At 51.3% G+C, this 21,034-nt stretch overlaps 1 protein-coding gene and 1 non-coding gene across 2 annotated transcripts in view; both read right to left on the bottom strand.

The window, feature by feature from the left end:
• LOC131207856 (protein sickie) overlaps positions 1 to 21,034 on the bottom strand; it is a 177,270-nt gene that overhangs the window by 120,516 nt on the left and 35,720 nt on the right. The gene's annotated exons all lie outside the window — the stretch shown is intronic.
• Positions 3,604 to 3,674, bottom strand: Trnag-gcc (transfer RNA glycine (anticodon GCC)). Its single transcript has one exon. It is a non-coding gene; the product is annotated as a tRNA-Gly (tRNA).

The raw sequence follows: 21,034 nt of genomic DNA, 5'->3' as shown, positions 1-21,034 counted from the left end.
TTGGCAACTCACGATGCAGTTCCCTGCATTCCTTCGAAAGGACAGGGCGGCGTAAAAGGCAAGCCAACCGAATGGACCCTTGGTGAATCCTTGAAGAAGGCCAGTCGACCACGTCGATCGGGCAATCGTACCGCCCAAGGATAAAAGAATGCCACAGTCGTCAATCCTGATGGCTCCTTTTGGGGCGGTGGATTCCCAGAGCCCAATTCGAGTAATTAAATTCGAGCTGGCTTCGGTGCCGGTTTTTGGAATGCCTTCCCCAAAAACTGTGCTGGAGCGCCAACATTTTCCAACAGTTTGAAGGCTCCGAATCACGTCCCAATTCCCACACGCCCCAAAGAAGTGAACTGGGTCTATAGGTCTCGGTCGGCCTTTTTCGGGGAGTTCACTTTTGAGGAGCAGAGCCCACGTGGAACACATAAACATGCTGAAGAACGCAGAATTACTTTGTCATCCTTCGCGATGGCGTGTGACGAACCTCAAGAGACCTATGGACCATTCCGCCCGGCACTCAATTCCGGCGGACGGATGACAGCGCCAACGAAGAGACACCGTTCCCTAGGCCTATCCGGCCCGGGGTTCTTGGATGGAGTGACGTATGGGAGTCTTAATTCGCAGAGGCGTCTAGAACTTCCGCATGAAGGAACCGTTTGATGAGGTCACGCGCCGCGGGAACGTGACACAGATTCCCGACTCGCCCGCCCGACACAATGTTGTGGGCCCCGAGATGGTGTTGATTAAATCATCGGTAGCGGAAGAACTTCCGCGGTGGACCCATTCGAACGATCTCTATCGAGCGGAACGGAAGCGGAATCGAGACCAAAGTTCCTTCGAACCCGGACCCCGCAATTAAGTGGGACGTGGACGCCCCCCCCCCAAGGAATGGTTGGCGTTAATTAAAAGTGGACTTTCCGCAATTCCCCCCAAAACACTGCTGAGGCCGGGATGACTCAATTATGGGCGCCATCATCATCTGGCGAGTCCGTGAAGGTGTTGCGTGTTGTGTTCTCCGGCGGCGCTCGGATTAATGGCGCTCGCCCTGGGATCCAGTTACACACTCCGCGTGAGGTGCGAAACCAAGGCCTCCGATCGGTCCACAGTCTCCGCCCTGACAGGGCCTCCTCCGCCGGCGGTTGATCTTGAAACCGTTGGCCGTTTCGATCGATCAGCTGCTAGTCGACAGTTTGATCGTCGAACGGGCTGAGGCACAACATAATCTACGATCTACGATTGAATCATAAAACGCAACCCGTGGGTGAATGTGGGTCAGCCGGCCATCGATCACGGTTTGGTGGGTGCCGTGGCTCGCCGAATGGCAATTAAAGAACCATTAGGTGCCCAGGTGGAGCCTAAGTACGAAGTTACGGGAGTTAGTTGACAAAATAAGTACACTGGGCCATTGGTCAAATTTATAGCCCTTTTTAATAACCGCTCGTAGTTGATTTGCAGAATTTGTTGTCGCTGGTTATACCGTTGGGTGACCATAAACACATTTTTGTGACCCTTTTCCGTGGATGGTATCGTTACCCGAAGCCACTCGGACGCGATGGATCAGCCGTGGGTTAAGCGACGCTAATCGTCCGTTTATAACCAACATCGCCCAACAGAGCCGGGTCCTTAAAAGAGCCGATCGAACCCGATATTTGTCGTCCAATTCCTATTCCAAATATTAGCTTTTTATTCCCAGCTATTTAAGGAAAATATTGAATCCTTCAGAGGGTGGCCCATAAAACTTCCAGCACGGCTTATGCTACTTTCTACAGGCAGCAATTTCTTGGCCCAACACGTGACGGAACGCAGGATCCAGGACTTGGGCCACCGTCGGTGACCAAAGTTATGGCCCGTAATTAAATAAACGCAATTTGCATAATTTTAGTTTTGCTTGTTTCTTGTGCTTGGAGTTTGGGGAGATGTTTATTCAATGAACGGCCGAGTTAGTTAAGCCCGGTCAGCCCGTACGGCCCCCGGCCTAACCCTTCCGACTCGTCCTTCCGTGTGTTATGGTCCGATGAAAGTTTGGAACTTTCCTGTCGGCAATTTCTTTCGTCTGACGGGGACGCCGTACAAATTTGTTAGCTGTAGGTGGTTCGATTGAGTTTGATTGAGTTGTGCCGTTCTGTGAGGTACGACCTTACGGTGCGGCCCCACCCTATGACCCGCCATGCAGGGTCGCCCGTGTGAAGAAGATTGACACGGCCGTCCGACCGAAACGCTCGCAAAGTGAATTAATTGAAAGAACTGGCCGTTGATTGAGGCTCCCAGAAGTGGCACATTCGAAGGCTCAACACGAAGATGACCACCACTTCGACTCAGCTCAGCAAATCTGTGTGCTGCCTGGCAACGGCAACGGAGTATGTAAATGAAATATGGCTTTATTAAGTCGCTTTAATTGGTAAGACCCCACCGAACCGAACCCAGTGGCCCCGATTCCTCCTCTCGCCGGCCCTATTCAGCTGACAATCAACCGGAGGCTGGATAACCTTTTACCATAGAGTGCACCCTTTTCGGGGCTTGATTTCGCGCACCACACCGCACCGTCTTTTATCGAAACCGATCCGAAGGTAATTTCGCACCGCATGTGTGACGACGGCACCGCGGACGGACGTTGTTTCCTTAACGGTACTTCTTCGCCGAAAATTAAAATCCTTTTGCAGCATTCACGCAGCGTCTGCTGCGTCATGCCAGGCGCTGCTGCGCCTCAAAACTCACCGCGGGCCAAAAATGGGTCACGGTTGCAATAATTGCGCATACATACGTACCTCCCTTCAGCTCTCACTCTCTCTCTCTCTCTCTCTCTCGGTCGAGTGTCCTTCCCGCGCGAGGTAGCGCACCCGCTGGAGCCGGCAGCCGACTGACTGGTTGTGGCCGGTTCGCTGAATCCCATTTAAGGAAATATCTTTTTTGCATGGGGCTGAATGGCGCAACGAGAGGACCTGAGCGGGGCGCGCGCATTGATAGTGGCCCGCAGCCTGCAACGCAAGGTGACGAAAAGCTGCGCACACGTGAGGTGGCTTCCCGTGCCCGGGCGACATGCTAATGAAGCTGGCAGCGCGCGCGTCTTAGCGTAAGGTTGGCCTCAAAAACCGGCATCGGCATCGGGGCTGTAAGCAAACGTGCCGAACGGGGAGCGTAAATTATCCTTCCCGGGGCATCTCCCCGATCCTGGGCAGCAATTCGGCCATCCGGTCGGCCCGATTACACACAGAAGGTGAACAGGGTGATAATACTCGCGGGTTTATAGCGGGTCCCGCGATAATGAGGCAAAGGCGCAATAATTAAAGAACGCGTTTCTTTTCGCGACTTTTCGCGCGATGTTCTGTCGCCAGCACCGCAAGGAATGTGCCGCAAGGGCCGGTGATGTCGGCGGAATTTTGCGCAGGATGCTGCAGGCTTTGAAAGCCTTAAGCCGGATGTGCCTTTCAGCGGGCGACCGAAAATGACAAAACGTCGTAATTAAAGGACTTTTCAGTGAGCATGAGCAGCTTCTACCTCGCTTTTCTTTGTCTGATATCTCAAAGATGGCGTTTCGGCGAGATGCAAAGATCTTCTGCGAAGTTATAAACCGGATGCCAATTAATTAAAAAAGAATTTTGTTGTCTTATGTGCATCGGCCGGGAATCGAACCCGGGCCGCCCGCGTGGCAGGCGAGCATTCTACCACTGAACCACCGATGCTTGCTGAAGATCGCCCATCGGCAAACGAGCAAGCTCTGGCGATAGTGCTATTAATAGCTGGCTTAGTCAGGCCGATCGTCTAACCCGGCTAACTTTGATGCGGTTAGCGTCGACTAGAAACCAGAAACCGGGGCGCCCACATTAGCATTATGCTTTGCTGGCGATGGCTGAGCTTCGTGTTATGTTATCGTCCCCGTATCCGATAGCCTATCGGATTCCGGGGTCCCATAGCCTGTGCTAATGAATTTTAAATACGCCATAGATAAGAAAACCGATGTGTGTTCGAATCGAATGCGCTTTTTACCGTTGATTCCCGCAACTGAAACCGCCATCGCTTCGATGGAGTCAATGTTGTCCTCCGTGTTGTTAACGGGATGGAGTGTTAACGAGCTTACAAGCTGGTTAAATTCTTATCCCTATCGGGCTTAATGAGCGTGTCGATTTCAGCACCGAAAGAGGACACACCACAAAATTGATGCCTCGCTTCGATTCGCCGAGCAGAGGTAAGAAAGGCCGAGCCGATAATGTGTATGCTACCACCCCAAAAGCCGCAATACGCAGCGTCATTTCAATTTGTTGGGCCAAATGAACGCCAGCGAGCAGTTTAAATCGCATGGTAATTAATACCGTCATTCGCCGGCGAATCGTCGCGCTTCTTCTGTTTAATGCAAGCTAATTGCCGTCCTTACGGAGCCATCTTCAACATTCGATGATACCTCTCAAGAGGTTTGTTTTTCAACCTCATTCGAGCGATCTGTCTGGGGCCGGCGGACCGATTTTTTTTTTGGATCACTTATGTGTGGTTCGAAAATTCAACAGGTTGCAGTTCATAGCTGCGTCTCGCGCGAGCATTGATCGATTGATTGGTCCATGCGCGGTTAATCCTGTTCTCTCAAAGACCCGGCACCGCCCTGTCAATCAAGGTTATTTTGGGGCTGTGGGCTTCATGCCTGGGCCCTGGAATTTGATACATATTGTCAAACAGTGGATTGCTGGCGGACAGCTTTGAGCGCAACACGGTGGCAGCCAGACAGCAAACAAGTGCCTTTCGGTGAGCGCTTATTATATAGGCTTTTTGGCAACTCCCGCCGATAAGCGGATTTACGAGCGAGCAATTATTTACCGTTTAACGTTTGAATGTTTAATAAGGCGGAACCGGTGAGGGTGATTCACCCGGCAAGGCCGTGCAGTTTGCAGTTTTATTCGACTTTAATCGAGCTCTAATGTGCTCGTTCGAAAGATGTTCCTTATCGAGTTTACGACGCCGTATAAAATACGCGTTTCGCGGCGCATGTAGGGCACCCGTTAATAGCCGTGTTGGGGTTTACGCCGTCGATAGTAAACAGCTTTTATTTTGGGCATACGATAACGGAATTGGAAAACGCCTCTTTCGATGGCGATATCGAAAGGTATAAAAATCACTCCATTCGCGCGATCGGGATCGTGACGGAACAGAGAATTCTGCACTGCCTCTGCCAAACCGGCCCGGGATCGCTTCGCATCGTGCACAACAATTGCGCAACATTGTGCTTGGGCCGAAGGAAAGCGAACCAATGGGGATGTTCCGCGTGACCTTTCGGCGGCCGATGTTCGGTGTGCGAAAAAAAAAAATAAATACAATAAAAGTCTTTTAACCAGGGCGCGCTGGAATTCCCGAGCCCTCTTCCGGGATCGGCGAATCTAGACCTCAGCACGGCACGGACCAGAAACTTCTCACGCATCGCTTTTGCACAGTGTTTGTTGTTGTTAGGCCACCCACCGCCCGATAGAGTTTCGATCGCAAATTGCATTAACACACAAAAAGGCTCTGCCGCCCGTACGCGGACCATTTATGGCACGGAACCTCGTCTCGCCGCCCGTGCTCTATATGTCACGCCGCGGGTTTTTGTGTGTGGTCTCGCCAATAGGAGGAACACTGTGTAGTAACCACGACAGGCTGGGCCGGGGCCACAGCAGGAGTCGCGATCTAAGCTCTTGCTCGCCGCAACGATGGCGAGCCGCGTTTTTGGAAGTCCCGCGGTCGCGTTTGCACAATTTATCATGACCAATTTACATTGTTGGAACCCGGGGAGCCACTACACCACCCCTGTGGAGCAGTCGCCCGCTTTTTGGGCGGTGGTGTTCGCAATTGTTTCGGTCGCATGTCGGAGCCATGTTTTCGCCCCGGGAAGCTGACGGATATCGGGCGGATATCGGTGGCTATCCGGTAACAAGCAGGGTTTTTTTATCAAGGGGTTAAGCATAAAAAAGAAGTTCGTTGTAATGTAACCCAGCTGCCCAGACCACACGCGCAGATCTGCGGTACAGACCCGCAAAAAAGGTCCTTCCCACAGCTCCACCGGGGTGTTGATGCATCGGTGCATTGTGTTGATTGCGGTCCTAACGCCATTCGCCGTCACGTTTGCCGTTTTTACCTAACAAAAGTTCCATCTTTATCATCGAACCGACCGCCGTACGGACCCGTGGTTCCGACGTAGGTGGTGACAGATTTCACCGTCACCGGGGCACAATACTGGGCTGTTCAATAAGTTCGTAGCCTCGTAGTTCGTAGAGCGCTGCTACGAGCCTGATTTTGTTACATTGTTACACTCTTCAACTGAACGTATGTTAAGTTTCATTTCAATCGGTCACTTAATTCTTAATTCTTAATTAATTCTCTTAATCACCATTTAGTATCGGCATGTCACAGTTTTTTTTACAATAAAAAAAATCAAGTATCGTGCAGTGATTTCATTTTTATTTTTGAAAGGTTTAAAAGCAAAAAAGATTTATCAACGAATATTGAAAGTGTACAAGGATTCTTCGCTTTCAAATAGAGGGTTAAAAGGCGAGTTTCTGAGTTTAAACGTGGTCGTATTAGCCTTCAAGACGATCCATGTCAAAAACATAAAAAATACAACACCGGAAATCGTAGAAAAAATACGGGATATAGTATTTGAAAATCGTCGAATCACTGAAAGAGGTTTAGTATAAGGCCTAGTCATCTCATTGAGCAGTATAACCAATATTTTAACTGAAGTATTGAGTTGCATAAAGCTGTTTGCAAAATGGGTGCCGCATTCGCTAAAAATCGAATAATGCACCCAATTACAAGAGCATTTTGAAAATGGCAAAAATCGATGATTCGAAGTTCAAATTGTTAGAGTGTCCAGAGTTGTTAGATTATATTTTGAAGCGCTTCTAAATTATCACTTCAGGGATAGAATTTCTCAATTGGAGTCTCGTTGGAACAAGTGTATTGATGTTCAGGGAGACCATACTGAGTGATAAAGTGTACTTCAAACCATTAAAATGTGTTTTTCTTATCGAGGCTACGAACTTATTGAACAGCCCAGTGTGCTCGCTCGGTTGTGGATGAAAAATTTGCAACCCGTCTTCAGGTTAGAACGAGCATAAACATGCTTGACACTGAGCGATGATGAAGCTCACGGGCAGAACTGAGTTTATGAGTAGCCACCAGTCCGTTGTTGTGGCGGAAAGTTTCAATAACGCAACAAAGCCATTAATGCATTGTGCGTCTGCGAGTGTGATGCTTTGTGAACTTTTGCATCGCAAACTTTTATGGTGTCTGCGACCCTGCGACCCTACAGAAAGCGGATGCTGTGGAGAATGGAGCCACCATCGATTCACTCCGTTCGTATGCTATTTTATTTTTCAATTTCAACTATTCTTAGGACCCATACACCGAAGCGAACTCACGGAATAAAAAGCGATCGTTAATGGGATGGCGAATGTGAATGTTAAAGGCGCAATATATGCACGGACCCCGCCAGCATTGGCATTGTCCACGAGCAGTAAGTGTGAAGGAAAAATGCACGACGACCACGACCGCGATCCGGGCTCCGGAACTCCTTTGAGTTGTCGCGAATGAAGCCGACTATCCCGGGCTATCTATTTCTACATTCCGCACGATGGCCATCGATATCGATGAGGCATACCCAAACGGAGCGAAATTCGGATAAAAACTCGTGTCGTGAAGACATGGAAGCGGCGGTCGTGGCGGCCCTGGCGACACCCGGGCGCGCGATCAGAGAATTTACAATAAGTTATTGCCTATTATTTCTATTTTCCCGAGAATGTTCCGAGATAAAACGTGGAACCCGCCGAGTCCGGGTGGTAAAAGGCTTCTAGCCCGAAGATCGATGCATTTCACTAGTGTGTGTCACGTGTGTGTTTGTTTGTTGCCATGTTTTCTTGTTCCTTACTGCTTTAACCTTCACATTTATGCGTCCATTCGCCGGAGGAGCATAGTTCACGGGATGGAAACAAAAACCCGTGTAACCCGTGGAACGGGCGCAATACAGCGCCTCGTGTGAGATGATCCGTAATCCGTGGCCGTTCCCGGATTGGATGCCGAAGAGACCCATGGCCCTTCGAAGAGGGCGAACTCTTTCACTCTTTTCCATTATGATATGAATAATCATAACAACGCCAGACGGGCGCGGAACATAACACAGCGCGCCCGGTCCAAGTGTCTGCTGTCTGCTCCTCGTTTGCTGGCCGTTCGCGGGTCTTGCGCGGATGATTATGATTCATTCGGGCGACCAAGCCACTCGACGGGGAGGACGCCTATGTTTAATGCCGCCCGAAGTCTATAAAAAGACACTCCGTAGTAACCGACACGATGAGCAAGCGAGGCTAAAGAACGGACTCGGCCCGGCAGCCGATCTAGCCACGGCGGCTGCGTAAATTATGTCTTTTTAATGATGTTGAACAATATTCGATTGGCGTTTAATAATGCCGTTGGGCTTCTTTGTGTGCCGTGAGGGTTATGTTGGATCCCCGGGCCACCGCTGCACTCCTCGGGATCCGATTCGGGATTGCAGTCCGAGCTGACACATAACGAGCATAACGAAGCGGGGCAAGCGATCGCTCGAGCGATCGCCGGTCCCGATGTTCGAGCTGAATTTATTTGACTACATTAAATCCGTGTGGGTGGGTTTCGGGGTCCAAGACGGGTTCTCACGCGTCGGAGGCAACACCATTATCGTTAACATTTTAACGGCCTGGCCCGGTTCTGTGTTCGGAGAACCGCAGAACGGAAATTGCTTTTCGATGACTTCAGCTAAGCCGGGATGTCGGGAGAATGCGGATGTTGGCCCGGTGCACAATCCGATTCACGGTGGCAAGCGATCGGTAACACCAGATCGCCCTTGGGTGAGTGGGGGATTTGCATACCATTTTTCAGCGCTTCATAAATGACGTGTGGCGAAAGTGTGACAAATTCTTACAAGCCAATCGTTCCATTAATTTATCGAAGTGGAGGTCATTCGCGAGCCCCATTCGAATGGATGGCCGAAATTTGTCTCCACCGCGTGGCTGGAAGATATTTCTCTTTACCCGATCTTGACACCTCCGATCGTATCGGAACCGAACGGCGACCACGCGACCAAAAAAAATTAAATTAAGGAAAGGATAAACGAATCGCTTATTGGCCGGCTCCTTTCGAAAGCCCCACGCACGCACGCACGCGCCACGCAAGCGCAGCAATGCTAACGAGCATGGAATGTTGCGAGTGGTCACGGTGGTGGTGGTGGTGGTGCAGGTGGTGATTGGAAGACAAATAGTGGGTCGGTGCCAAAAAATGGCCATTCGCCTTGTACGGAACGGAACAATAGTGCTGGAACGGAGGGCCCAACACCAAGAAAGTCAATGTAATTGAAATATTATTGCCACATTACTTCCCGGCAGTCCAAGTTCTGCGCTGCTTCGGAGAAACCCATTGACACTGGCGGGGGACTCATTATTCAGGACGAGTCCCCAGCGCCGGTGTCGCGTTCCAAAATACCGTTCCGGAACCGCCGGCACGTGATCGCGTGGATCGGGTCCGAAAGTGGTTGGCCTTTCGCGGCCAGCTCCACGTTTGGGCCGAAGAAATTAGATAATTGAATGAACATAATTACTGTCATTAGTTTCCCCCGAACGATGCTATTTAAAGTACCGTTAGCGGCGCGGGTCGATACAGCCGGACAAACGTAGTGACCGAAGCTATTCGGAACAAATAACATTTCCTCTCCAGGATGACGTTAATCCTGGTTTCGAACGTGGTAACGAACGCCCAATAAAAGAGATGATCGTATTAGGACCAATTTGGAGCGCAATCTCGCCCTCGCAAGATCATCTGGGAGATCGCCCCCGGGATCATGTTTGCCCAACAGCGTTCCTTTGTGTTCCTTGTGGCACTTGGAGCAATATTTTATGCTTTATTGAGACCATAAAACCTTAACCCGCCAGCGCCAGCCCCAGCATGGCTATCTCATTATTTGCTTTCGGCCCGACACGTTCCGTCCCCAAGACGCGGATCCGGAAGCTGCTGCCGCCGGCTGGCGGGAGCTGCTGCTGATGTTTTACCGCGCAGTGCCAACTGAAATCCGACACGGTTCATGACACGTCAATTTGGGGTCCATTGGTCCGGCCGACGGGCACCATTACGCTCGCCAGCCACCCGCTGGCTGTTGGTGATCACTATGCTCTGTGGCCCCCTCGAGGGGGTTTGGGGAGAAAACTTCCAACCCCGACGGGGACACAATCATGGCGGGAAGCTCGAGCTACACGCGATCACGATCGCGGCAACAGCGCCACGGTCGGTAGTTAAATATTTCACGCCAGGAGACCGCCCTTGGTGGGCACCGAATGGCACAGATCACTTTTCCATTGTGCCCCTCGGGCAGATCACTTGTCACCGGCAAAGGTCCAACTCGACCGCGGAACTCTGGAAGAAGGGGAAAATCAATTTCAAAAACTTACTCACTCCGGACACGAACCGCAGACGCTTGCTCCTCGAGCCGATTAGTCGCAGTAATTAAAGGCTGGCCGAAGTGACACTTTGGCAGCGTCAGTTTTTGCTGGCACCACTGGACTTAATTGGCCGCGAACCAATCGACCGTTGGTCGATTGAGATCGTTGATCAATGTTAAGCACTCGGTCGGGGCTTCAACTACTGCTCGTACTGACCCCCGGGTTCGATGTTAATGGCACGCAAACCGCAGCTGTTTCGACAGCTTTATTCGCCGACACGACCAGGACAAGTCTCACAATCTTTCACACAATTTTGGGGAACGATCCTCGATTCGATTCAGACTTTTCGACTCCGTACCCAAAAGCTCCGTGTCTCGAGATCGACCGGCTGTGGCAATTAAACCGAACAAACAAATCTTCATTTAACACTTTCGCGGTCACTGTGGTCTCTCCGATAAACTAAACACACTCACGGGCCCGATCGTCCGAACGATCGGGAAAGGACGCAGGCGAAGATAAACAATTATATGCAATCCCGTAAATCATTGTGGTTTGTCGTTTGGCAAAACAAAGCCAGTAACCGAAAAAAGTGCATCGCAGACGTCTTCTTTGCGGTCAGATGCATCGACGACGACGACGGTTTGACAATTTTGCAAAGACCCTCATCAACTGCTGGCCGAGAGGACCTTCAACGGGCAGCGGTTCGGATTTCGTTGCAGTTCTTGACATTCGCCCAAGAGCCGAGCGCACGCCAGCCGAGCCATTAAACGCCTGACCGGTCGCTCTGAGCCGGTCGCCGGTGACCTTGGCCCCCTCCCCTTTCGGCGGCAGCAGCATGTTGCATGTTGCACGTTAATGCGCCCCGGGCCCCGGGCGAGTGGATGATTTTTCATTGACTCGCAAAAATCGGAGTCAGCAAACAAAGCATCATTTCGAGACGGCCCGAGACGATTTGCCTGCGACGCGCCACGATGATGATGGTCCGAGTTAATTGCGTGCAGGTTATGTTTCTTGCGGCGTGTTCCATTTTCCCTGCACTCAGGCACTACCTCGGTTTAATGGCCGGGCGCTGGACGGTGGATTTCGGTGTGCGAAAATCGAGCAATCGGAGCGATCGCGAAGGGCGCAAAGTGGTCAACGTTTGGTTTACGATCCAAACCGAGGCCCCCGGGCCCCCGGCGCATGGATGTGAATGGAATTCTAATAATTTTCCTCTCCTTTTTATGACGTCGTTAACGGTCGCATCTAAATGCACCTCTAAGGTTGCGGTTTACGATCGGTGGAGCGAAAAAACGTCTCCGGAGTTGCGAAACCGAAGCGAAACCAATTCAAGCCGGCTTCGAACTCCGAGCATCGTCGCTGCACGTGTATGTTTTTTTTCCGCTAAACGATAAATTGTTTAATTTATGGATGCAGTCAAACGGTAGCCCAAACATCGCCAGGGAAACTGCTTCCCGTAATCCACTTCGTAATTCGCGTAACGAGTTGGCTCAGCGTCTTAAAGCTGAGTTGGGACGATTAAAAAAAGGGCAGAGCAAATCGTGACCGCAGCGAATCGGTTGGCGTTTAATGCACTGCGATGCTGAAATAACGCCATCAGCCGTTCGGCTGGCTGTAACTAAGTTCTACGATAAAATAAGGTTCAAAATGGCTCCAACCTGTCGCAAACGAATGGAAAACACTGTTAAAAGTGGCTCTTCCGTCGCTATTTCGCCAGCCACAATCTGTCATGCGTCAAACACCCGGTCCACTAAACGCTAATTAATATTCCGGACCGAACCAGTGCCCCATAAATCACACATATGACACATCGGCCGGAAAGAAACTATGGGGCATCAATCTTGGGCTTTTCTTAGTCCACCAAAAACTCGGAGTATTTTTTGTCAACAGCACCGAAAAACAATATTTAACATTCGCGACACGAAGCATACGAGTTTTTGTGATTTTCAAGGCTTACACCAAACGCCAAGTGTGATAAAGTGCAAGACAGCACAAAAAAGTGGCAGCAGACTCATTAGCTCTCGGTCACAGCCCGCGGAACGGTCGAATAAATCTCCCCGGAAAGCTAACATTTATATAGTCGCACTCGCTCCGTTCTGATTACGGAATCTTACTCATTTCCGTGGCCATTTCGCACGGCTCTCCACTTAATTGTGGGTCCGCCTTCCCCGAACGACGACGTCAAACGGTGTGTGACAGGTCGCCGAAGCCGGCCGAAGAGTTTGAAATTCTTCTACGCAAGGGTGGCGACGCATCCATCAACCGGACGCAACCGCGCAGGTCGTCCGTGTATCTTCCGGTTCGGATAGCATCTTGTCGACAAACACAAACGCATACACCGGGCCAGGGTTACCATCGGTAGGAGATTTATGGTCCCCGGGATGCGGTTCCCGTTGGAACATCGGCGGCCGATCGGGTTCCGGGCGGTTCGGTCAGGCCGTGTGGCGCAGATGAAGACTTGTTTTCACGCTGTGCGCCGCCGGCCCGAAACATGGAGGATGGAGGGAAAGCCGATCTCCGATCCGCTGTGGCTGGTGGCTGTTTGGCGGGAAATAAATTTTCCGTATTTAGCCCCGACTTCCTTCCCGGACGGCAGGCCACAGAGCATGCCGCCGCTCAAAACGTCATAAATCAGCTGATCTACGATCGGGGGGGCCCGTGCTGGCTCCCGAGGCATCGAAGAAAACGTTGACCTACCAAAAGACCTACTGTTGCTGCTGCTGCTAACAAGCTCTATGCACCACCGAACGGTTGTTTGATAAGACAGATATGGTTTTACTAATATTTAAAAATATGAACACAATTTTATCCACCTTTTGAAAACGCTCCACACGACACAACACTTGGCAGTACACCTCACCAGTAATCGCTTCACTAAATGACACACATTAGTCGCTGCTACGTGCGCGAACGTGCTCACCCATAACTAAGATCACCTTTAGCTCTCGCGTTGATCGATATTCCACGTGACGTAACGCGATCGCGACAACAATAGAGATTTCCCTCGGCAAACTCCCGTGGGGGGATGCCACGTGTGTACCGACCGACCGGAAACCGGACCGGCTTTTGTTTTCACTTGTCACGACGATAATCCCACCACGACGGAGCTCTTTTAAATTGTTGTCGTTTTTTTTTCCTTTTCGCCGGTGAGCGAGATGTTGCCCTTGGATAGCAACCGGCTCGAGCAAACTCGCGATCTTACTGGGGGCGGTGATCCAATCCGTGCCGCACGAATGCTTCCAACCCACTACACGGTTCATCGAGAACTGAAGCCGCCCTCGGATCCGGCCGTCCAAAGGCGGCCCTGCTGAGTGACCCGCTGAGTGGCAGCGACGGCGTCCGAAAAGAAACGACGATAACACGCGGTGTGGGAGATCGACTGGATAACCCGTTGGAACACTCACGATCGATCACCCAGAACGACTTCAATGCCGCCTTCAACAGGTTGCCGTGCAGAAAGGGTGATCGAGACGTGATGATCATGCGTCAAGAGTTCCTAACAAGTGTCCCAAATACGGGGATAATATTTAAAAATATTCTTTAACAATAATAGTTAATAATAGCTCTAAGGACACTCATAAGACCCATCACGATCGCCAGAGTGTATCGAGAAAGAATAATGTGTTTCGTTAGACGATCGGACCTCCTCTCAACGGTGGATGCTGCGGACCAAATCCGGTCGATCAAAGCCCCACTCGATCGACGAAGAGAGTGAGTGACCACGTGCTGAGTGCCAGCGCTCAACGATCGAGCGCAGCTTCCTCTCGCGCATTCGACGATCGACCTTTGACTCGCACTGCCCGTCATTTTTCATCATTACCACTCTCTGGCGTGCGCTCCCTCGCGCTTTGGCCGCGCACGCGTGACGTGAGCTCACGTGCATGTGCTCCAGATACGGCCTTTTATTTTTCACCGTAGCCACCTTCGCGGCATCCGCGGCGGGGGAGATAAAAATAAAAACAGCAACCGACCGCTTCTGGTTTGGATGCTGACTGATCGTGGTTCCGCTTCGGCTCGGATTTCGCTACATATCTTTAATTCCAGTGCGCGCGCGTCTCTGTTGAACAGCATGAAAGTAGCGAGCATAAGCTTTCCATCGGGCCGGGCCGGGCCGGGTGTGGGTTATTGACGTGCCTTGACTCCGGCAGCCCCGAGTCGATTTATAATTCACACCTCCTCGACAGCGGCTGACCGATCTCGCGCCGCGGTCGCGCGGCTCATAATTGATCGGTTTCGATGCTGTCGGTCCGGGCCGATGTGGAGCGCCGCCGAGCGTTGTACCTCTAACGGGCCTCCTGTTGGCGTGTTTTTCTTTTTCGTTACTTTTTGCGCGCACAGGAAACAGGGCCTTCCTGAGAGGTCCCCCTCAAAGGTGTGTGATATCCTGTGGCGCATTCTTGCGGAATCGCCCTGCCATTGGCGCGTTATGAATTCGTTCACTCGTTAGCTCGCTTTCAAGGGGTGAGCGTCCCTCAGACTGAGTGATTAATGCACCCCCACGGGGAGGGTTACATTCTGGAGTGTCTGAAGTTGATCGAGTGCACCAATTGGAAATTGATTTACATCGTCCGAGATGTCCAGCACTGTCCAAGACAGGGTTACCCAATAGTTGGGTGATGTTATGGACGATTCCCGAACGATCGGCACGGTGCATCGATTAATTGAGAAATATGGAGCCATCGGACATAATTCGAAATTGATGCTGCCGAAACATTTCAACGCGTCGCTTTCGAGACCGTGTCGAAATTTATAGCACCCACCAGAATGCAGTCAGAAGCATCCATCCGTCGAAGGAGGAGCTGTCGAAACCAGTCCAGATCGGAATCGATCGATCGGCCAACGCCCGGTAGACCCGGTTTTTCGGTTAGGCTCCCGGTTCAGGGGCACCACGGGTGATAAATAACTGCATATTAATCATGCCACGGTGTCATGCTAGTGACAGGCCGTCCGGCTACCGTATGCGTAACACCCAATCCGTCCGGTGTGATCGGTGGTCATTCGGGTTTTATTGGCGAATTAAATTTGGTTATCCCTCGGGCGAGCATTACGTCTTAATGGCGGAGTGGTTCAACTTTCATCGCGCCATTTCGCGCCCCGAAGGCACCCGATTTGGCACGAAGCGCCCCAATGACATTGATTTTTACCGACGTGACCGACACGGGGCCGGTGGCGATGAAGCACTGTGACACGCATTTTTCCCAACTCTCCTTCCGGTCGGTGGCCAGGTTTATTTAGGCTGCGGCCCTGAGGCCTCAGAATGGATGTTTAAGTTCCCTATCCGATTTCGAGCGGTTCTCTCTTTCGTTATACCTGTTCTTAGTGCGGCTCGGCGCCAACTTTAACGATCCGACTCTGCTAAAACGGTTAAGTAAACTTGACGGTTGTGGGTCGGAAATGGGTCAACGTTACGCGATAGTGCGGACGGCGATCGTTATGGTTTCGCGGCGCATCATAAGATTGTGTGGAACCGACAACGGGTATCGAATTTCTAGCATTGTGAATGTCGCACTGTTGGCCAACAACCGTCAGGTTAGCAAACGACCGCAGATCGAATGTATCGAGTGACAGCATGGAAGGTGGCATAGAAAAGGACCATTTAGTGAAGCAGATGACATTTATTGTCTGTCGCAAAAGTTTACTGGGGACCACAGAAAGGTGCGGCACACCGGTGATGCTAATCTGCTGTGACTCGTAGAAGTCCATTCCGTCAGGAGTCAAGTGTCGGGGGCCTGCCAGGTGTCACCGGTGCCGATCGCTCCATCCGGTTGGCCGTCTCATAGTTTCCTAGCTGCGGGCCGCTAATGGTCGCCCGAGCTTTGCACAGGACCCCAGGGCCGGATGTTTAACGTCTGCAAACACACCGCTCGGATAAGGCGGTCCGGTTGCTAATGCTCGGGCAATAATAGCAGATAACAAACCTAGCGATACCCGGAGCCGGGTATCCCTGGGATGGCGAGAAATGATCAATATCCGTGCGCTCCGTGGGAAACCACGGAAACGGCAACATCCGCGAAACATGAAACGCAACTTTTCGATTGCAGTCGGGCGAAAACAAATATCCCAACAGTCCGGCGACCCGGTACGCAAATACGGCCAATCGATTTTTACGGAAACGCATTTCCTGACGGGATGGATGATCCGAGAACCGACTTTTTGCTGCTCCCGGTAGAGGGTGTGTTCGACTGAACACAAACACACAAGAGCAGGGCACAAAAAATGTCCCACATTCGACATCGAATATCATACCCAGAGCATCGGCTGGCGATGCTGGCTTTCATGGGGCGCAAAACATGATGCCCGATGCGTAAGAAATATGATGTTTAGTGAGTTTTTGTTGTCTGCCTTTCATTTCTTTCGCCGACATTCGGAAAGCTATTAGCGGAGGAAAAAAGTTTGTGTTTGTTGATTATGGTATGGTTTCAAATGGTTCGTGGTTCGGAACTCGGAAATCATGGTCCCACAACGGCGGATGTGATTGAAATCGTGAAGGGAGGGTGTGCAATCAGCATACATACGACGGAGCGTATTGAATTGAATTTAAAATTTCGGCGCTCGGAACTTGAAACCTGTAGGGCTTTCGTCGTCGTCACCGTTATCACGAGTCGTTGCTCGGTGACTTGTTACACATGTGAACGAATGGTAATGTAATACCATCCCATCTCCGAAATGCGGGCTCACTTATGAAGTTGTATTTTTGTAATGAACTTCATAACCATCGCGGTGCTCACAGACGCTCGCTAACGAGCTACGGGAAACATTTCACGGCCCAGCCTTTCTCACCTTCAGCGCGCGAAAATGGCAAGAAAATATCATTTCGAATGTCATAATATTTGGCAATTTGGCTACACCGGGTGTCGGGTGTCAGAAGAAAGAGAGAGAGACGCCCCGTACCCATCAACATTTATGGGACAGTTGGCCCCGGCGCTGCTGCCAGGCGCCGGTATTTGATGGTTATTGTCTCGATTAAATTTCAAAAATTAAATTCTCGCTCATCCGACCAGCTCAGCCTGCGGGCGGTGCGAGCATGAATTATGGAGCTTAAAGGTGATCGTATCACGCACACACAAATGCTACGCGGAACGGCACACATATGTTCAGGGGCGGGCCAGGTTGTGTTGTAATTCATCCTAAATCTTGCCGGCATCTTTTCTTAGGTATCTTGGGCTGGCTGCAGAAGTGAGCCAGGAGATCAAAGCGAAACCGAATCGGTCTCGCCCTGGCGGGATGCAGCACGGTGGGGCGGTTCATAGTCTTAGAACATTTAGCATGATTTATGCACACCGACACCGGTTCACATCGGTCTAGACCTCCGTCTAGAGCGAGGTGTTTGTGATGCCCTCACGCTGAATTTTCCCTGCTACTTTGTGGGGCTCGCTACTGTGGTCAACCCCAGTCCAGTAGCAGGAAATCAAGTGCAGAGGTCCCGGTCTGCATCGAGCCATAGACGAGAGCCCCGTCGGGGGGGTTTAAGAGCGTTTTGTCATAAATTTGCTCGTTGAGCTGAGTTTTATTCCTTTGCCCGCTCGAAAAGGGTTTCTGGTCCTGGGTGGGGCACGCGCCTTTCGGTGGCAAAAAAGGCGAACACTGGTCTCCGCCACCGTTGCATAAGGTCTAATTTTAGTCGGAGCCGGAATCCGACGGTGCCCGTCTTTCGGCCCGTCGCGAAATTCGATCCGACGCCCAGACGGGTGGGGTTGGTCGGGTGGGTGGGTGCATTGTGGCCTTACACCCACCCGGATCGGCTGCCGGAAGTTTGCCGTCATAGTTCCAGAGTCGGCCCCCCAACAAGCGATGCGTGGAAAGTAGGTCGTGAATTGAGGTCTTCACCCGGATCGTCCCGGCTGCCGTTGTTTTGGCTAACACGGTCGCCCACTTCTGACCGCCGAGGAGGTTGGTTCCTGTCAGTTGGCCAAATGGATGAAGATTGCACTTCAAATATTGAAACACCGTAAATCAACTCGCACTAATGAGTGTCGCCGGCGTCGCGTGGCCGTCGGTTTGACGCACGGACTCTGCAAGAAAGTAATGAGTCGCCGATCGGGAGTCGGGGACCGGTTACCCAGGCCGTCGATGACATCGAGGCCAGCTGTCATACGACGGTCTCGGGGTGTGGTGGTCAGCACCCGACATCGTCTCGGTGCGTCCAATTTTAGGAGCAGCATAAAAATGCTATTTTTAGATGACGACTCCGCGTTCGGGCGGTGTGAGTTATGTTTCGAGCTGGCGCTGTCCACCTGTGCGATAAATTGACTCCTGTTTTTTGGGCAGTAATATATCACCAGCAGTAGCCAAAGTGACCACCGCCTTGCGTTCGACACTCGGTTCGTTAGGAAGTCGACGACAGAGATTTTAATGGCGACCACGGGTAGTGGAATGTTTTATCAACCGTCACACGAAAAACCGCCTCATAATTGATTGGTCTAAGCAATTCAAATTCAAAGACACATTGCCCGAAGCTACAATCTGCGAACCGCGAGTCTGCGAATTGCTAGCGTTTCCAGAAACGCGATTCGATTGGAATGATCGTTAAATTCTAAATCTCGCTCCGTGCGACCCCGTGGCTCTGGTCAACAGGGACCTCATAAACCGATCGTGGAATTTTTGCTGACCAGACTTCTGGTATTCCTTTGGCGTCGGCATCCCCTTGCTCTTGATAGTGCCACAATCTTGCTCTAGAAAAAAAAATCACGAACTATCGCGTTGCAAACCAGATGCCCCGGAACGGCCGGAAACGCTCACCCTAATCCGCTGGCCGCTGGCTGACTGGTTGGTTGACCGGACGCGTCTAATTGAAGGTAGCACCCAATCCGATTCGGGGCAAGAATCGCTCCCCGAGGGGCATTCTTGCCCGACTCGGCTTTTTTCCTCCCGCCGAAGGCTCCGTAGGCCAACGAACTATCAGAGCTATTGGTTTTCCCGATTGTTCCCTCGGAGAACCCGAGATACCGATGCTCCCGCGGGTGCCGTAAATTGCCGAAACGCCGAGTCGAAATGCCGAAAATTCCAACCGATCGGCCGGCAACATTGAAAAAGTAAGCCCCTGACAGCGCAGGAAAATAGCAATTATTGCCGGCCAGTTCCGTTGCCGTTTGTTTAATTGTGCATCATTAATCTTCGCCGCCTTCACGCGAACTGGCCGCGGACGGAGTCAGCTGCTGCAGTTAGATTTGGTATGCGGATAGTTCTGAAGAGTCCGCACCCGATAGAACGGGCTGTTGTTGGGGCTGCGATCCACTTCCGCACAAAATATATCGCTGCTCATATATGCAAACACTAAGCAAACACCCGCGGAACCAGTAATTAGAGCACGTGGTGGCAGTGAAATTGCAAATGAAATGATTTGCACCATCGATGTTCAGTGGGCCTCTCGAGCGATTTGTTGCAATAGAAACCCTATCCTGGCGAGCCGTAAATCGTAACAACAACATCACCGGGAAGCTTTTAGTGGCTTAGTGCGAACCACCATCACTGGAGAAACTAATAATTAAGCCCAGACGAGCGGGCGATAAGATAGCACGGAGCAGAGTTTATTTTCAATCAACAACCACAACAGCAGCTCGGACTGCATTAGCACCGGCACTTCTGATTCTAATAAATCCACTAAAATTATTGCCTCTACACACTAGTGAGTTTATCTTCCCCGGCAGTAAAAGTGGTGCCCGGTGCAACGGAATCCGATGTAAGCTTAAGGTTTATTGAACAAACTAATCCCGAGCTAGATCGGCATCTACGTGTCGAATCCCAATTTATTTTCCTTTCGTTTATGGCATCCATGTTTCTTGGCATAACCCCAGTCTCGGGAATGAAATGTTTTTGACGGCTGAGTGCCGGCTCCTTATGCCACGTAATCCTCCGAGTGCCTCGCAGTGTGACGGTCTGCCTAGAAGTCGGCCTGACCTAATTACACGATCCTACCGTCAGTGCTACTGACGCAGCTCATGTGCAGTTCATTAGATTGCCCACTCGATGCTCGGTCTTTCTGACGCCGTGATGCCGTCACGTACTCTGCACCAAGAGAAGTCACGTTCAATAGACTTCCGACGCGTTTACGAAGTCGTGCACCGTGCACTACTATTGGCATCCCCAATAGTAGTTGCCGGTCATGCTGCCCGCTCCTCACTTGAGCTACTCCGAAATCAGAACACATCTGGTCGATGTTAGAGAGCATATGTTTACCATCGCGGTCCCGCGGACTGGAAACTAAAACCCAAACACCCCCGGGCCCAGAACGCATCGGAACGTTTCTTTCGGCCAAAGGCCACCCCAAAAAATCACTACTCCGGAACATAATAAAGGCACGCTCCGCTCCGATACAGAACCTACCGACCGACCGACCGAAATTTATTGATTTAAATAACTTCGCATCCCGCGTCTGGGCCGCGTCCGTCTAGCGCACAGGTTACGACGTAGAGGCCGCGCTTCGCGGGCCTCACGTAACAAAGTAAACCCCCTGGAACGATAAATAAAACAGGGCGATAGGAGCGGGAGGAAGGGGCCCCGAAAAAACCCTCTGTATCCGATCGTTCCATCGGAATGTGTTTTGTGTCTCGGACTTCGACTTCTTGCCGCTTGCCGCTCAGCGGAAAAGCTCGCACCGTCAACACTTCTTTTTCGAACAGAAG

This window comes from Anopheles bellator, chromosome 2, assembly GCF_943735745.2.
Source record: "Anopheles bellator chromosome 2, idAnoBellAS_SP24_06.2, whole genome shotgun sequence".
NCBI lineage: Eukaryota > Metazoa > Arthropoda > Insecta > Diptera > Culicidae > Anopheles > Anopheles bellator.
The sequence above is the reverse complement of the archived record's forward strand: the minus strand, read 5'-3'. Positions and strand labels throughout refer to the sequence as shown.